Below are 12204 nucleotides of genomic sequence, written 5' to 3' on the forward strand. Positions count from 1 at the left end.
TTCCAATAAACTGTCATGGTTTTAAAAGAATTTTTTTTCATCCAAGTAAGATACTTCACTTAAAGCTTAATTTTAAAAACGACAGAATAATCATAAAATGACTTGAAATGTCTGAAAAATATTAAAAAATGTTTTAGTATTAGTTTTTTCGTCACATGAAATAAGCATAAAAAGCACAAAAAAATATTTCCAGAAGCCTAGAAAAAAAGCCAAATATATCTAAAGATGTCGAACAAAAATGAGTTTTTGTTAGAAGAACTTTAAGATACCTGAAATGAGATGGTAAACAACTTCAGGGCTGAAAAGTATGTAAAATTATTTTTAATTAAAAAAAAATACGTCAAGCATCTCAAAGTCGAGATGAAATTAAATTTTAAAAAAAAAATAATTTTAATTACTGTATTAGTAAAAAATTAAGAATTTTTTTTTACGATTATTAATATGCAAAATAAGTACATTTCAATATAGTTTTTGGTAAAGAAATGGCTTCATTTCGCAACAAGTGCGGCAAAGTTCATTCTCGCACTTGTTACGAAATGAATACTTGTGACGCCACCTAAAAGTCATACTTCGAATCTTGAATTAAGATGACTATGTCATTTTAAGCCATGTCATACTTCCAATTGACTAAACACAAATCTACACGAGTCCGCGATCACGGAACTTTATAGTAAGATGAACACATTCAACCAATTAAAGCTACAACGGAACCGTAATTCCGTGTGCATCTAAACTCAACCTAGAAACGTTGACATCCTAACCTATCTTCAATTTTGTATTTGTGTAATATCTTTATGCATTTTAACATCCAAACATTCCGAAGCTAAGAAAAATACTTCTATAAATATTAGCCAATACATCAAAAAGGAGTGTAAATTTAAATATTTCATTAGTTATTTCTATAGCTTTATTTCTTTTTAGTGACTGATACTGAAAGCAGTAGCGATTTTGATTTCACTGCTATTCCCCCAGAAACTATAGAATTAGCGAAGGCGACTGCTGGCAATCTGTTGCCTGAAAAATCGAAAGATTTATACCTTAAACAATATGACACTTTCATGCAATGGCGAAAATTAAAAAAAGCTAATTCGTTCTCCGAAAATGTGATTTTCGCCTATTTTAGTCAGTTAGCTAAGTCTAATAAAGCGTCAACACTATGGAAACTGTATTCAATGATTAGAAAAATAATTAACATTAAACACAATACAGATATATCAAAATATGCCAGGCTACTATCTGATGGTTATCGAGGAAAAAAATCAAAGATATTAACTGGAGAAGAAGTCAACCATTTCATAAATAATGCTCCAGATCATATTTATCTTGCTACAAAGGTACATACATTTATTTACACATATTTTTACTCACATATCCTAGATCTTTAAAATACCATAAACATGTATAATTTACTAATTTTTTAGGTTGCTGTGATATTAGGAATTATGAGAGCTTGTCGAAGACAAGATCTCTACTTAATGAAAGTTCAGGATATTGAGAACTTTGGGTCCGCGATAATAATAAATGTTCCTGATACAAAAACTAAAGTGCCTAGACAATTTACAATCACTGGAAAGTTTTATACCTTATTTAAAGAATATTTATCTCTACGGCCACCAGATATTGCGACAAATAGTATCTTCATTAAATTTCAAAATGGATGCTGCACCAAGCAAGTGATTGAAATAAATAAACTAGGATATATGCCTAAACAAGTGGCACAATTTTTGAACTTACCCAACCCTGGATTATACACGAGTCATTATTTTCGAAGAACATCTGCAACAATGCTTGTGGATTCTGGGGCGAATATAGAAACATTAAAAAGACACGGAGGGTGGAAATCTACAGAAATTGCTGAATGATATATAGATAACCCATTACAAAACCGCGTAAATGTTCCAAGTCAAATGATGTCCCAAATTAATGAAAATGAGGAAACCTTTGTAACCTTTATTGTTTTTGATAGTTTGTTTGTTCAAGAATGAGAATAAACATTTGATATAAAGAAAAATAGTTTTTTTTATCGAGTAATATAAATTTAATTTACATTTTTAATTTTTTTTTGGATTTTAAGTTTCTATTTGCTTTTACAAACTCTTTTTAATAATAATATATAAAAATATACAATACTGGTACTTTTTTTGAAAAGGTAAAAATAGAAGTATTTGGATGTGATGTAATTGACTATAGTGACCCTAGAAAAAAAGTTGATAATGATCTATGAAAGACAAAATGTCTTATCATCAATTTTAAATTACTATCATGAAAGGCGAAAAGAGTGGCTATGAAAAAGTTTATTTTTACTTTGTTCTACGACTTTACATGACAGAAAATAATTTAAAAGATTTTTTGATTTATTCGGATATCTCCGGAAGTACTCGAAAGTTTTACATTTTTACAAAATATTTTAAAAAGTATTAAATTACGCTATTTTACCCTAATTTTACTGACCTTTTATCTTTGAATTTTTTACACTTAAATTTGGGACACCCTGTTGTTTTATTTGATAGTCATAGAAAAAATAGTCTCGTTCCCCTCGCTTGACGGCTCGGGCAACAAACCTCTCTAATCGTGTAGTATTTTGCTTATTTCGCTCTTGTTATAGAATATACTATTCCAATTTTAATCAAATATATAAAGTTCTCTTAAATGCTTAAGAGATATATACGAATAAGTTTGGAAAGTATTAAATGCTAAAAACAAGATAAAATATTTTTAAAATTTTTTTGTCAAATATTTGGAAGACATAGTATAGACACGTATTTTTTTCGTGATATTTTTCTTATATTTTTTTAAATATTTTTTAGGCGTTCAACGGAATTTTTAATTTTCTAGGAACTGCAAATAGTTTCGAGGAAAAAAAAGGTTCACTTCATCTTAGGCATTTAAAATCTCCAAGGAAACAATTTCTATTTCAGGCCCTGATTTTTTTTCGCGTCCAGGGATTTACAATATTTCTTCATATTTTTCAAGTTTCCGAGGTAATTTTTTATGCTTTTTTAGGTATTTGATGAAATTATCCTACACTAAATTATTTTCAAAGAATAAAATATATTTAACTTTCTTTATTGAAAAATATAAAATCAATAATTAGGGACAATAAAAATGATTAAGAGATAGCACCACAAACTTATTACAAAATATAATAGATAATAATATGCATATGTCAGATCACATTTACAAACGTAAAACATAAATAAGTATAAATACAATAACGTCAGTAACCTAAGTTTTTTTATAACTTGATAAATTAAAATGATCTGTATCATTAGTTTCATGGAATTCGCTACAAATTCTTGTCAATGATGAGTGCTGTTAATAAATATTTTTATTAAACTTATATATTTTCACTTCTGACTTTATTAATATAATATATTCTTTATATGTAAGCCTCAGTTTTATTTAGTCATCTTGGTGCATTATTTTAACATTTTATTTTTACACGTGTAAAATTATTGAATTAGATTAACCTGAAATTTCTTCTCTATACATTTTTAGCCTTATGATATATAATGGATAATTTATCTTTTCTACGTTGTTTATCAATTTTTGATTATCCTCATATTTATACTTTAATACTGTAGTCGGCAAAATCTAAGAGAGAAATTATTGATAAGTAGCTACCGACTAATTTATAGGTCTGCTCAACAACGTGTTTAATATAAGAAATTTCAGATTTATAATCCGTCGATTCGAGAATGAACAACCCAAGCGGAACGTAAAAGATGCGAGAAGCCGAGCTTTCGTAGCTACCGATATAAGGATCAAGTTATTGTGCAAGTACTGCGGAGGTACAATTTTTTGGTGTTAAATAAATTTTGACTTATGGACAGCTAATGGGCACGATCATTAACTTTGATTAAATGTAGATTAATGTGAGACAAATTTTACGTTAAGCGGTAGTAAATAATGGCGCAACCTTTGTATCAGTGTGGCTGAAATACTGGGCAATGATTAAAGTATGGCACGTGGCTGCAATTACCATTGCATAAAATCATAAGTTGTTGTATGTTAGATAAAGAAGTTACATAAAATGAATTGTCAGTCGAATTAAAAAGTTTTAATTTGCATATTATGCGTGCAATACTGTATTAGTGGCGGCTCGTGTTACTTCAGTGACGTTGTCTTTACTGTCAGTTAGGTAGAGAGGTACTGATCATTGCAACCATATTTCTTCATAAAAGTTAGTTTACAACATAATTTAATTAACATTTCAAAAATTTTACAGAGAAAATTAAAGGAGAAGGTCCACTATAATGTGAGCTAAGCATGGCATCAATATTATGGATTTACCATTCATGTATTAGAATTATTAATATTATTATATCATATAGAGATAGGCTCTTTGTAACTGTCTTTAAAATAAGTCGTAAAGATACAAAGCTATTATTTATGATTTTTGAAAGTAGTAGACAATGGTAATGTAGAAACAGGTAGTCGGACTCACATTATCTTTGTTTTCGTACAACACGACGTTTCGGTCGGTAAGTATCTCCGACCGTTATCAAGTGTAAACTAAAGCAATTTCCTATTCTGCAGGCTTATATATGATTGATGGCATCAATGAGGCTTGAATTCTGATGATGCGTGAAGAGAGCGTCTACTAGAAGAGGTCTCCGTATGTTGGAAATATTTACACTGGGTTGGCTAAAGACGCTCTGGTTTGGCGTTATGTAGGCAGCTTGCAGAAATTTCCTTTTTGGCCAGTGTGATTCCTTCCTTAGGATTTTTGTTTCAGACCAGTGTATGTTATGGCCGTTTGTCCAAGTATGTTCAGCAATGCCTGATCTGGCTAATTCTCCAGTGGTCGTCCATTTGCGATGTTCCTTGTTCGCCAACATATGAGTCCCCACACTCACAAGGGATCAGGTAGATGCAGTTTTTAGTGTCTCCTGTAGATTCTGGCTTTGTTTTGGAAACGGAACTTCCTATTGTATTGCCAGATCTAAAGGCGGTTTTTAGATTAAACTTCTTAGCAATTCTAAAATTATTAAAAATTATAAATTAATAATAGCAATTATAAAAGAGACGACAAGAGGGCTTGGTAATGATTATGGTGTAGAAATAGGTAAACAATATTCAAGGTGGTAGCATATGTGGATAATTTGGGGATTATATGCAATACACAGGAAATGCTTAAAAGACTTTATACGCCAATAGAAGAGAAAGGATTTAGAATAAGGCTCCGGATAAGTAAGGATAAAACTAAATATAAGAAGTTACATGTAATGAAGAGAAATAAACAAAGACATAAGCCTAATAACAGATAATGTATCTTTTGAAATAGTGAAGTACGCTCGCTTACAGATAAATGAAACAAATGATGTTAGAAAAGAAATGCAGTGTCGAATATATAGCGGCAATAGAGACATAGCTGCTGTGAGCAGTTTGCTTTTACCACGAAATCTACCAAGAAAAGTAAAACTGAAGATATACAATACATTTATGATTACTGTGGTCCTGAATAGTTGCAAGACGTGAATCGTGACTATTATAGAACAAGAAAAACTACTCTCTTTTAAAAATAAAACTTTAAGGAAAATGTATGAACCCGTACAAGATCCAGTAAAGGAAACACACATATATGGTGAGGTAGGGAAAATAACTTAACAGCCATAGATTACTAGCATAATAAAGGCCAGAAAACTTGTATGGGCAGGTCACAAAGTCAAGGCGGAGAATAGAGATATTGGGACCCTTGAGAGAGGCAGACCAAACAGAAAGATAATGTAGAGAGAGACGCCAACATGACGGAAGTACGAAATTGGAATGAAGTAGCAAGAGATAGAACTAGATGGAGGGCGGTGGTCGAGGAGGCTAAAATGCTTAAAGTGTTGCTTGGCCACGTTAAGTAAGTATATATGTGTGTTTATGATTTAGTTGTAAAATAAATCCGATGATAAGATTAGAAAACAATCGTAAAAAATTATGTTTCGTCAAAAAATTTCATGCCTAGATGTTTCTAATAAAAAAAACGTTTTTGGTAAAAATTTACTCAGATCTCATTACAACTATTAGTTTTGTAATCAATAGAGCAAAATAAAACCTCTGGTATCCATATAACAGAAAATACAATTTTTTTTTTATTATATACCAGTATGTTTGTGATCTATGGAGTGAAATAAATCTAGTTAGAAAACAGTCGAAAGAATTTTTTTCTAACTTTCCCATACTCAGAAAACGGAAAAACTATGGCTTTAATCCTTATGATCCCAAAATGTTTTTCCTTATACAGGGTGTTTCAGGAGGAATTTCTGGATATTTTGATATATTATAGTAACCGTTATTCTGAATAGAAAAGTTCATACAAACATATATCCTAATTTCATTTATTGCTAAGATACAGCTACTTAGATTTAATGCTAGTGTTAGAGCATAATAGTTTTTATTTAATAACTTTTAACACAAATAAATAAAAATTCGCTATTCTTAGTTTAGCCAAATGGTTCGAAAATCTTACCGGCAACTTCAATACACTTCTCAACTCTAGGAATAATTTCGAGTATAGTTCTTCGGAGAGCATCATGACATTCCTTAATGCGGGCAGCACAATGCATAATCTTAAGTCCTCTTAACTCCTCTCGCGTATTTAATTTTTCTTGATAAATTTAATTTTTCGGCCATCCATATAATTCAAAATTTAGGGTAGTAAGGTCAGGCGACATTGGTGGCCAACTAATGAGACCACCGTGGCCAATTCAACGTCCTGGGATAGTTTTATTCAAGTATTGTGTCACTTGGCTGCTGTAATGTACGGGAGGTCCGTAGTGCTAAAATATCATATTCTTTCTTGAATTCAAAGGAATATCCTCTATTGACATAGAGTTTTGTAAAAAATTTAAATATTCGGCTCCTGTAAGACACTGTGGAAATACAACGGGAACAAGCAACGTTCTTTCAATAATTCCGCACCATAGATTTACGGAGAATCGATGTTGGAAATTCGATTCAGCAGCAGCATTTGGATTTTCATGAGACCACCGATGCCAGTTGTGAGTGTTGTTAATACCGTCGCGAGTGAAGGTTGATTCATCAGTGAATAGTATTGATGAAATTGGTGTTGTACCCTTTATACATAAAATATATGCAAACCTTGCTTATGTTATATCAGCCATCCCTTTACGTGAGGAAGACCAATGCGTACAGCAATTCTCTTCTGGGTACACTACCAGTCTCACGCAGTTTGGCACAGATACGAGTAAATACTATTGGACTCGGTAGTCGTCTGCTCGAAAATCGTCGACCATATTCTCTACAAGATGTCTCGGCACTTCCGTGGTGTGCACCATAAACAAACACCATATCGGCATATTCTGCGTACATAAAGACCTGCGGCATTCTTAACGCTTTGACAATTTGCGGTGACAATACTGTAAATGCTAACTGATTAATGCGACTGTCACCCAAGATAACATTTGTCATTCACCGCCTACTTAATCACGTATGATCAATTTCCTTTTGCTACGCTAGACCAACTTCAAATATCTATATCTTAGCAACTGAATCGGTCATTTGAGAAACAGCACATATCATATTTTCGGCCATTTTGTTTTATACCGATAATGCAATATTTAAGGGTAAATACATCGTTCCATACAGTAACATCACTTGTCCGATAACATTCGCACAATTTTATTCTCCTCCTAATAATTGATTTCGTTGAGTAACAACACAAGTCAGTGACATGTGCTCTTTCTCAAAGCATTATAAGTAGTGCTATTTTTGTTTTGTTGTTTGTTATTGTAAACCCTGCCGTTAACAAGTGGTAGTGACTCTGATAGTGCTTCGACTATTTTAACGAACAAGAAGGGTAAAAGAAAGTTATACAAGTGTGAAATAATAAAAAATTCTACTAAAGGGTGAAGAATTTATTAATTATAAAGGTGCTGTAGTTTCTGCTAAAGAACAGGGTGAAAACTGCGGGTAAGTTGTTACGGGTTTTGAAGGTTAGGTTAGCTTTTGTTAAGTATATTTTTTTGGGAATGTAAGTTAAAGTGTTATAACCGATTTTCCGAAGGTGACCATCAGGAGATTCTTCAAAAATTCAGGCTTTTGGGAACCAAGAATAAGCAGGATGCATATTTACAAGCGTTAATGTCTTGCCAAAACGTCAAAGTTAAAAGGCCGAGGAATATAGGGCGAGCTAAACCGAAATCTTACACATTTAAATACTTTTTAACATCCTCATCTGGATGAATCGTGGTGTGCAAAAAGGCTTTTATTAACATTCACGCAATTACACCTGTTAGAGTTCGACGTCTAACTAAGTTACTTGTAGAGGGCAAACATCCTAATGACAAAAGAGGCAAGTGTATTTCTGGAAATGCAATTCCAGGAAATATAGTTTGCCAGATTGAGGATCATATCAGGAGCTTTCCTACGAAAATTTCACATTATAGTAGCAAAGAAAGACATTATCCTGACGAGAAACTTAACGTGAAAATTATGTACGATTTATTTAAAATACAGAACCCGTCAACCAAAATAAAATACAAGTTCTACTTGAAAATCTTTTAAGAAAGATTTTCCGTCTCTTTTGGACGACCGCAATTGGACACCTGCTGCAAATGCGAAGAACTAGGTGTCAAAATAAAAAGTCCCTTGCTGAATGATACTGCTAAACGAACCGCTGCTGCGGAATTAATGGTGCATAAACGCAGAGCTAAGAAATTTTATAACAAACTAAAATTCTGTACTGAAATATCCCAAAATCCCGAAAATGATGATACCGTCGTAATAACATTTGATTATATGCAGAACCTTCAATTGCCACTGGTTCCAGTACAAGAAACTTTTTATTTAAGACAGCTTACTCTTAATGTTTTTGGAATAAATTTAGCTGGAAAACAGAAAGCCAAGTTCTACCTTTATCAAGAGGGTATCGCAAGAAAGGGTCCCAACGAAGTAGCGTCATTTCTTTTGGACTTTTTGCAGAATGAAATTCCAGTCGGGACTAAACATCAACATATTTTCTCCGACAGTTGCAGTGGTCAGAATCGAAACCATACTATAATCAGATTTTTAATGGCGTTGGTGCATACGAACCGATTCGAAACCATTAACCAGTATTTTCCATAACGAGGACACTCTTTTTTAACAAATGATCGAAATTTTGCAACCATTAAACGAGTGATTAAAACACATGATAGAATCTACTCAATAATGGAATACGTCGAAATGATGGTCAATTCAACAAACAAATCGAAATATTTTGTAAAACTTGCAAAAACTGAAGATATTGCTGATTTTAAAGGTTGGTGGCCAAAGTTCTATAAAAAAAACACTTTGTCCATTGAATCTCTTGGTAGAGGTGTGCCGAGAGACCAAAAATACACATTTTAAATTTCAAACTTCACGCATTTTAGATATTCTTCAAATGAACCTGGCGTAGTTAAGGCGTTTAATTTTATAGACGGGGTTATAAGCCATAAATTTAGACTTTCCACCTCCAACTTATTACAACTTCCTACCCCTGTGCAACAACCAGCTTATTCACAAGGAAAGGTTCCGATAAATTCAAAAAAACTTGAAGACATAAAGCGACTTTTTGTATACATTCCAGAAGAACACCACCGCTTTTATACAGAGATAATAAATTGGCCGAGAACTGAAAATGAAGACCATTAATTAGTTTTGTTTTTCATTTTATGTTTTTTTGACGTATTATTCAATAAAAATATATCCTTATATTCTTTTTAGAGTTTTTTATGTTCATTTCAGAAACATCACATGTCGCGTATTTTCAAATACCCATATTTTTTTTCTAATTTTTCTTTATGGTTTAAATATTATTGTATTATGCCCGAAATCGAACAAGGTTTTAATACTAATTATTTAAAAATAATTTTTTACTTCATTTTTTGAGATTTTTAGTTTTTCTTATTTTCTGTAAAATGGTTTAAAAGTGACATGTGCTGTTTCTCAAATGACCGATTCAACTATTGAGATTAGCATACATGTTTATATAAACTTTTTTATTCAAAATTATAGATACTACAATATAACAAAATATCCACCAGTCCTCCTGAAACACCCTGTATAATAAATGAATAAACCAACGCCCACAAAAAAGTTCGTTGTTAACGGGATTCTAAAATAATATAAATAAATAAATATATCTAAAATATTATTACACACCTAAATATAAAGAATAACAAATACGTAAAATAAATTATTTTAAGACTCTAGCATTAACAATGGGAATTTCCAATTTTGTATCTATATCTAATCCTCAACTATTATATAACATGATATTCAAACGATGGATTCAGACAAACACAACTCTTTTTCGAGTTTCACAATACGTACATTTTTAAGAAAATGTTCATTTGAAACAAAAACTTAGATATTTTTTAAAATAATAATTATGGAACAATCATCTCTGTTCGGTACTACTTCTTTCCTCTTTTTAAGTAACGAAATACTAAAAAATATTAAATTATTTGAAAGAGAAAAATCGCATATTCGTACATACTATAAAATTAATTAAACGAAGCAATTTGTTTTGTTATTATCCGACACACGCCGAACTTCTCACGAAAGTGAAACTAATGACAAGGTTTTGCACGGCAAAAAAGAAAGACAAAGCATCACATAATATAAAGGTACACTAAATTATGATATTTTCTCGGATGTTAAGGCTGCACAACCATGCATCAGTCCGATGGGAAAAAACCAAGGAATAATTATAGGCTATTACCGACTATACCGATTTTTAACCTTTTATATCTGATATTATTTTATTATGGCAGGGACCACCAACATGGGGTTACATGTGGAGATGGGTACGGGGTTCAACAAACAAAAGAAGAAAAGAATCATATTCGAAGAAAAAAATATTTGAGAAAGCCACAGATATAAAGCATCACTTTATTTTAAGTAGATAAATTTACAGATTATGTCATTTGTATGTGTAGTGATTTCATAACAATTTAAGATTTAAGATTATTAAGCTGAATAATAAATCCTAATGGGTTTGTCTATTAAGGCCAATTTTGTAATTTCATTCTTTATTCATATAGGTATATAAATTATACACAATTTGTAGTGATTCCTATGCTATTTTAAGCAGTGTCTAATAATTCTTAATTCACATCTTTACTAAATAAAAGATCACTCATTTAAAATATTCTATTATTCTCAAAATTGCTTGTCCCCTTGGTACTTAGTTTATGCAAATTTTAAACGAGCTTCCTCGTACATACACCGACCGTTTTGTAATTTAATAAGCTCATCATCTCCGCCTATAGCAGCAACAAACCACTTGAAATTGGCTAACAATATCAATTTATTAATCAGAGACCACCAAGAATTCTATACGCATCGCGCAACAAAGAAAAGGAAGTTTTACTCTAGCATTTTACTTAACTGCTTTGGTACTACGGGCTTTATACTAAGTACAGGGCCAATTATAAAAATAATAAGGAAATTGGAGTTAAGCTCTTTAAGTACCCCTCTTTTAGGTTTTTTTAAATTTTGTCTCGTTAAGGGCACGACGCGGTTAAAAGTACGTTCAATGAATATATTAACGATGGCGCTAAGAAAAATTGTGGAAATATGCGGACGTAGTTTGTTAAAGTGACCGGAAATTTTCTATTAAACTGTGAACCTATTTAGTTATAAGAACAATACAATTGTGAGATTGTAACCAATTTAATCTTTCTTTTAGTATGAACCGATTACCGATGCCTAAAATTGAATACAAATAATCAAATTGCTCTTGATAAAAATATGCTGTAAAGTTTAACCTGAAGCTGTTGATTGAAATCAAAACTTGTCGTGATTGATCTTTTATAATCATTAGTTTTTAGTACATACTCTTCCTTAATATCTTGTAAGTTGTGCTTTCTTCAAAAAACTTGCAGTTATGTATTATTTATTTCAGGCAGTCTCCATTGTCTTTTTCTGGTATGAATATAAAATTGGAACTATTCTCTATTTTTTCCAGGCACTTGTCAAGGTCTATTTCTTATAGGAATTTAAAGTTATGATATAGCTGAAGTTATGATTTTTTTCATTCAAGAAATGTCATTATTTATCGTTTGTAATGAACGTGGACAATTTTTTCTCAAAATTTGGAATTAAGATGTATCCCTTCCAAGCTGTTGAAGTCATGGTATATATCGCGTACTTTAAATTTTGATATGATTAATTTTAAATGAAGACTCATGAATCAAAAATTTAATTAAGCCTGAAACACATTTG

The sequence above is a fragment of the Anthonomus grandis genome, chromosome 3 (assembly GCF_022605725.1).
Source record: "Anthonomus grandis grandis chromosome 3, icAntGran1.3, whole genome shotgun sequence".
In the NCBI taxonomy this organism is placed as follows: Eukaryota; Metazoa; Arthropoda; class Insecta; order Coleoptera; family Curculionidae; genus Anthonomus; species Anthonomus grandis.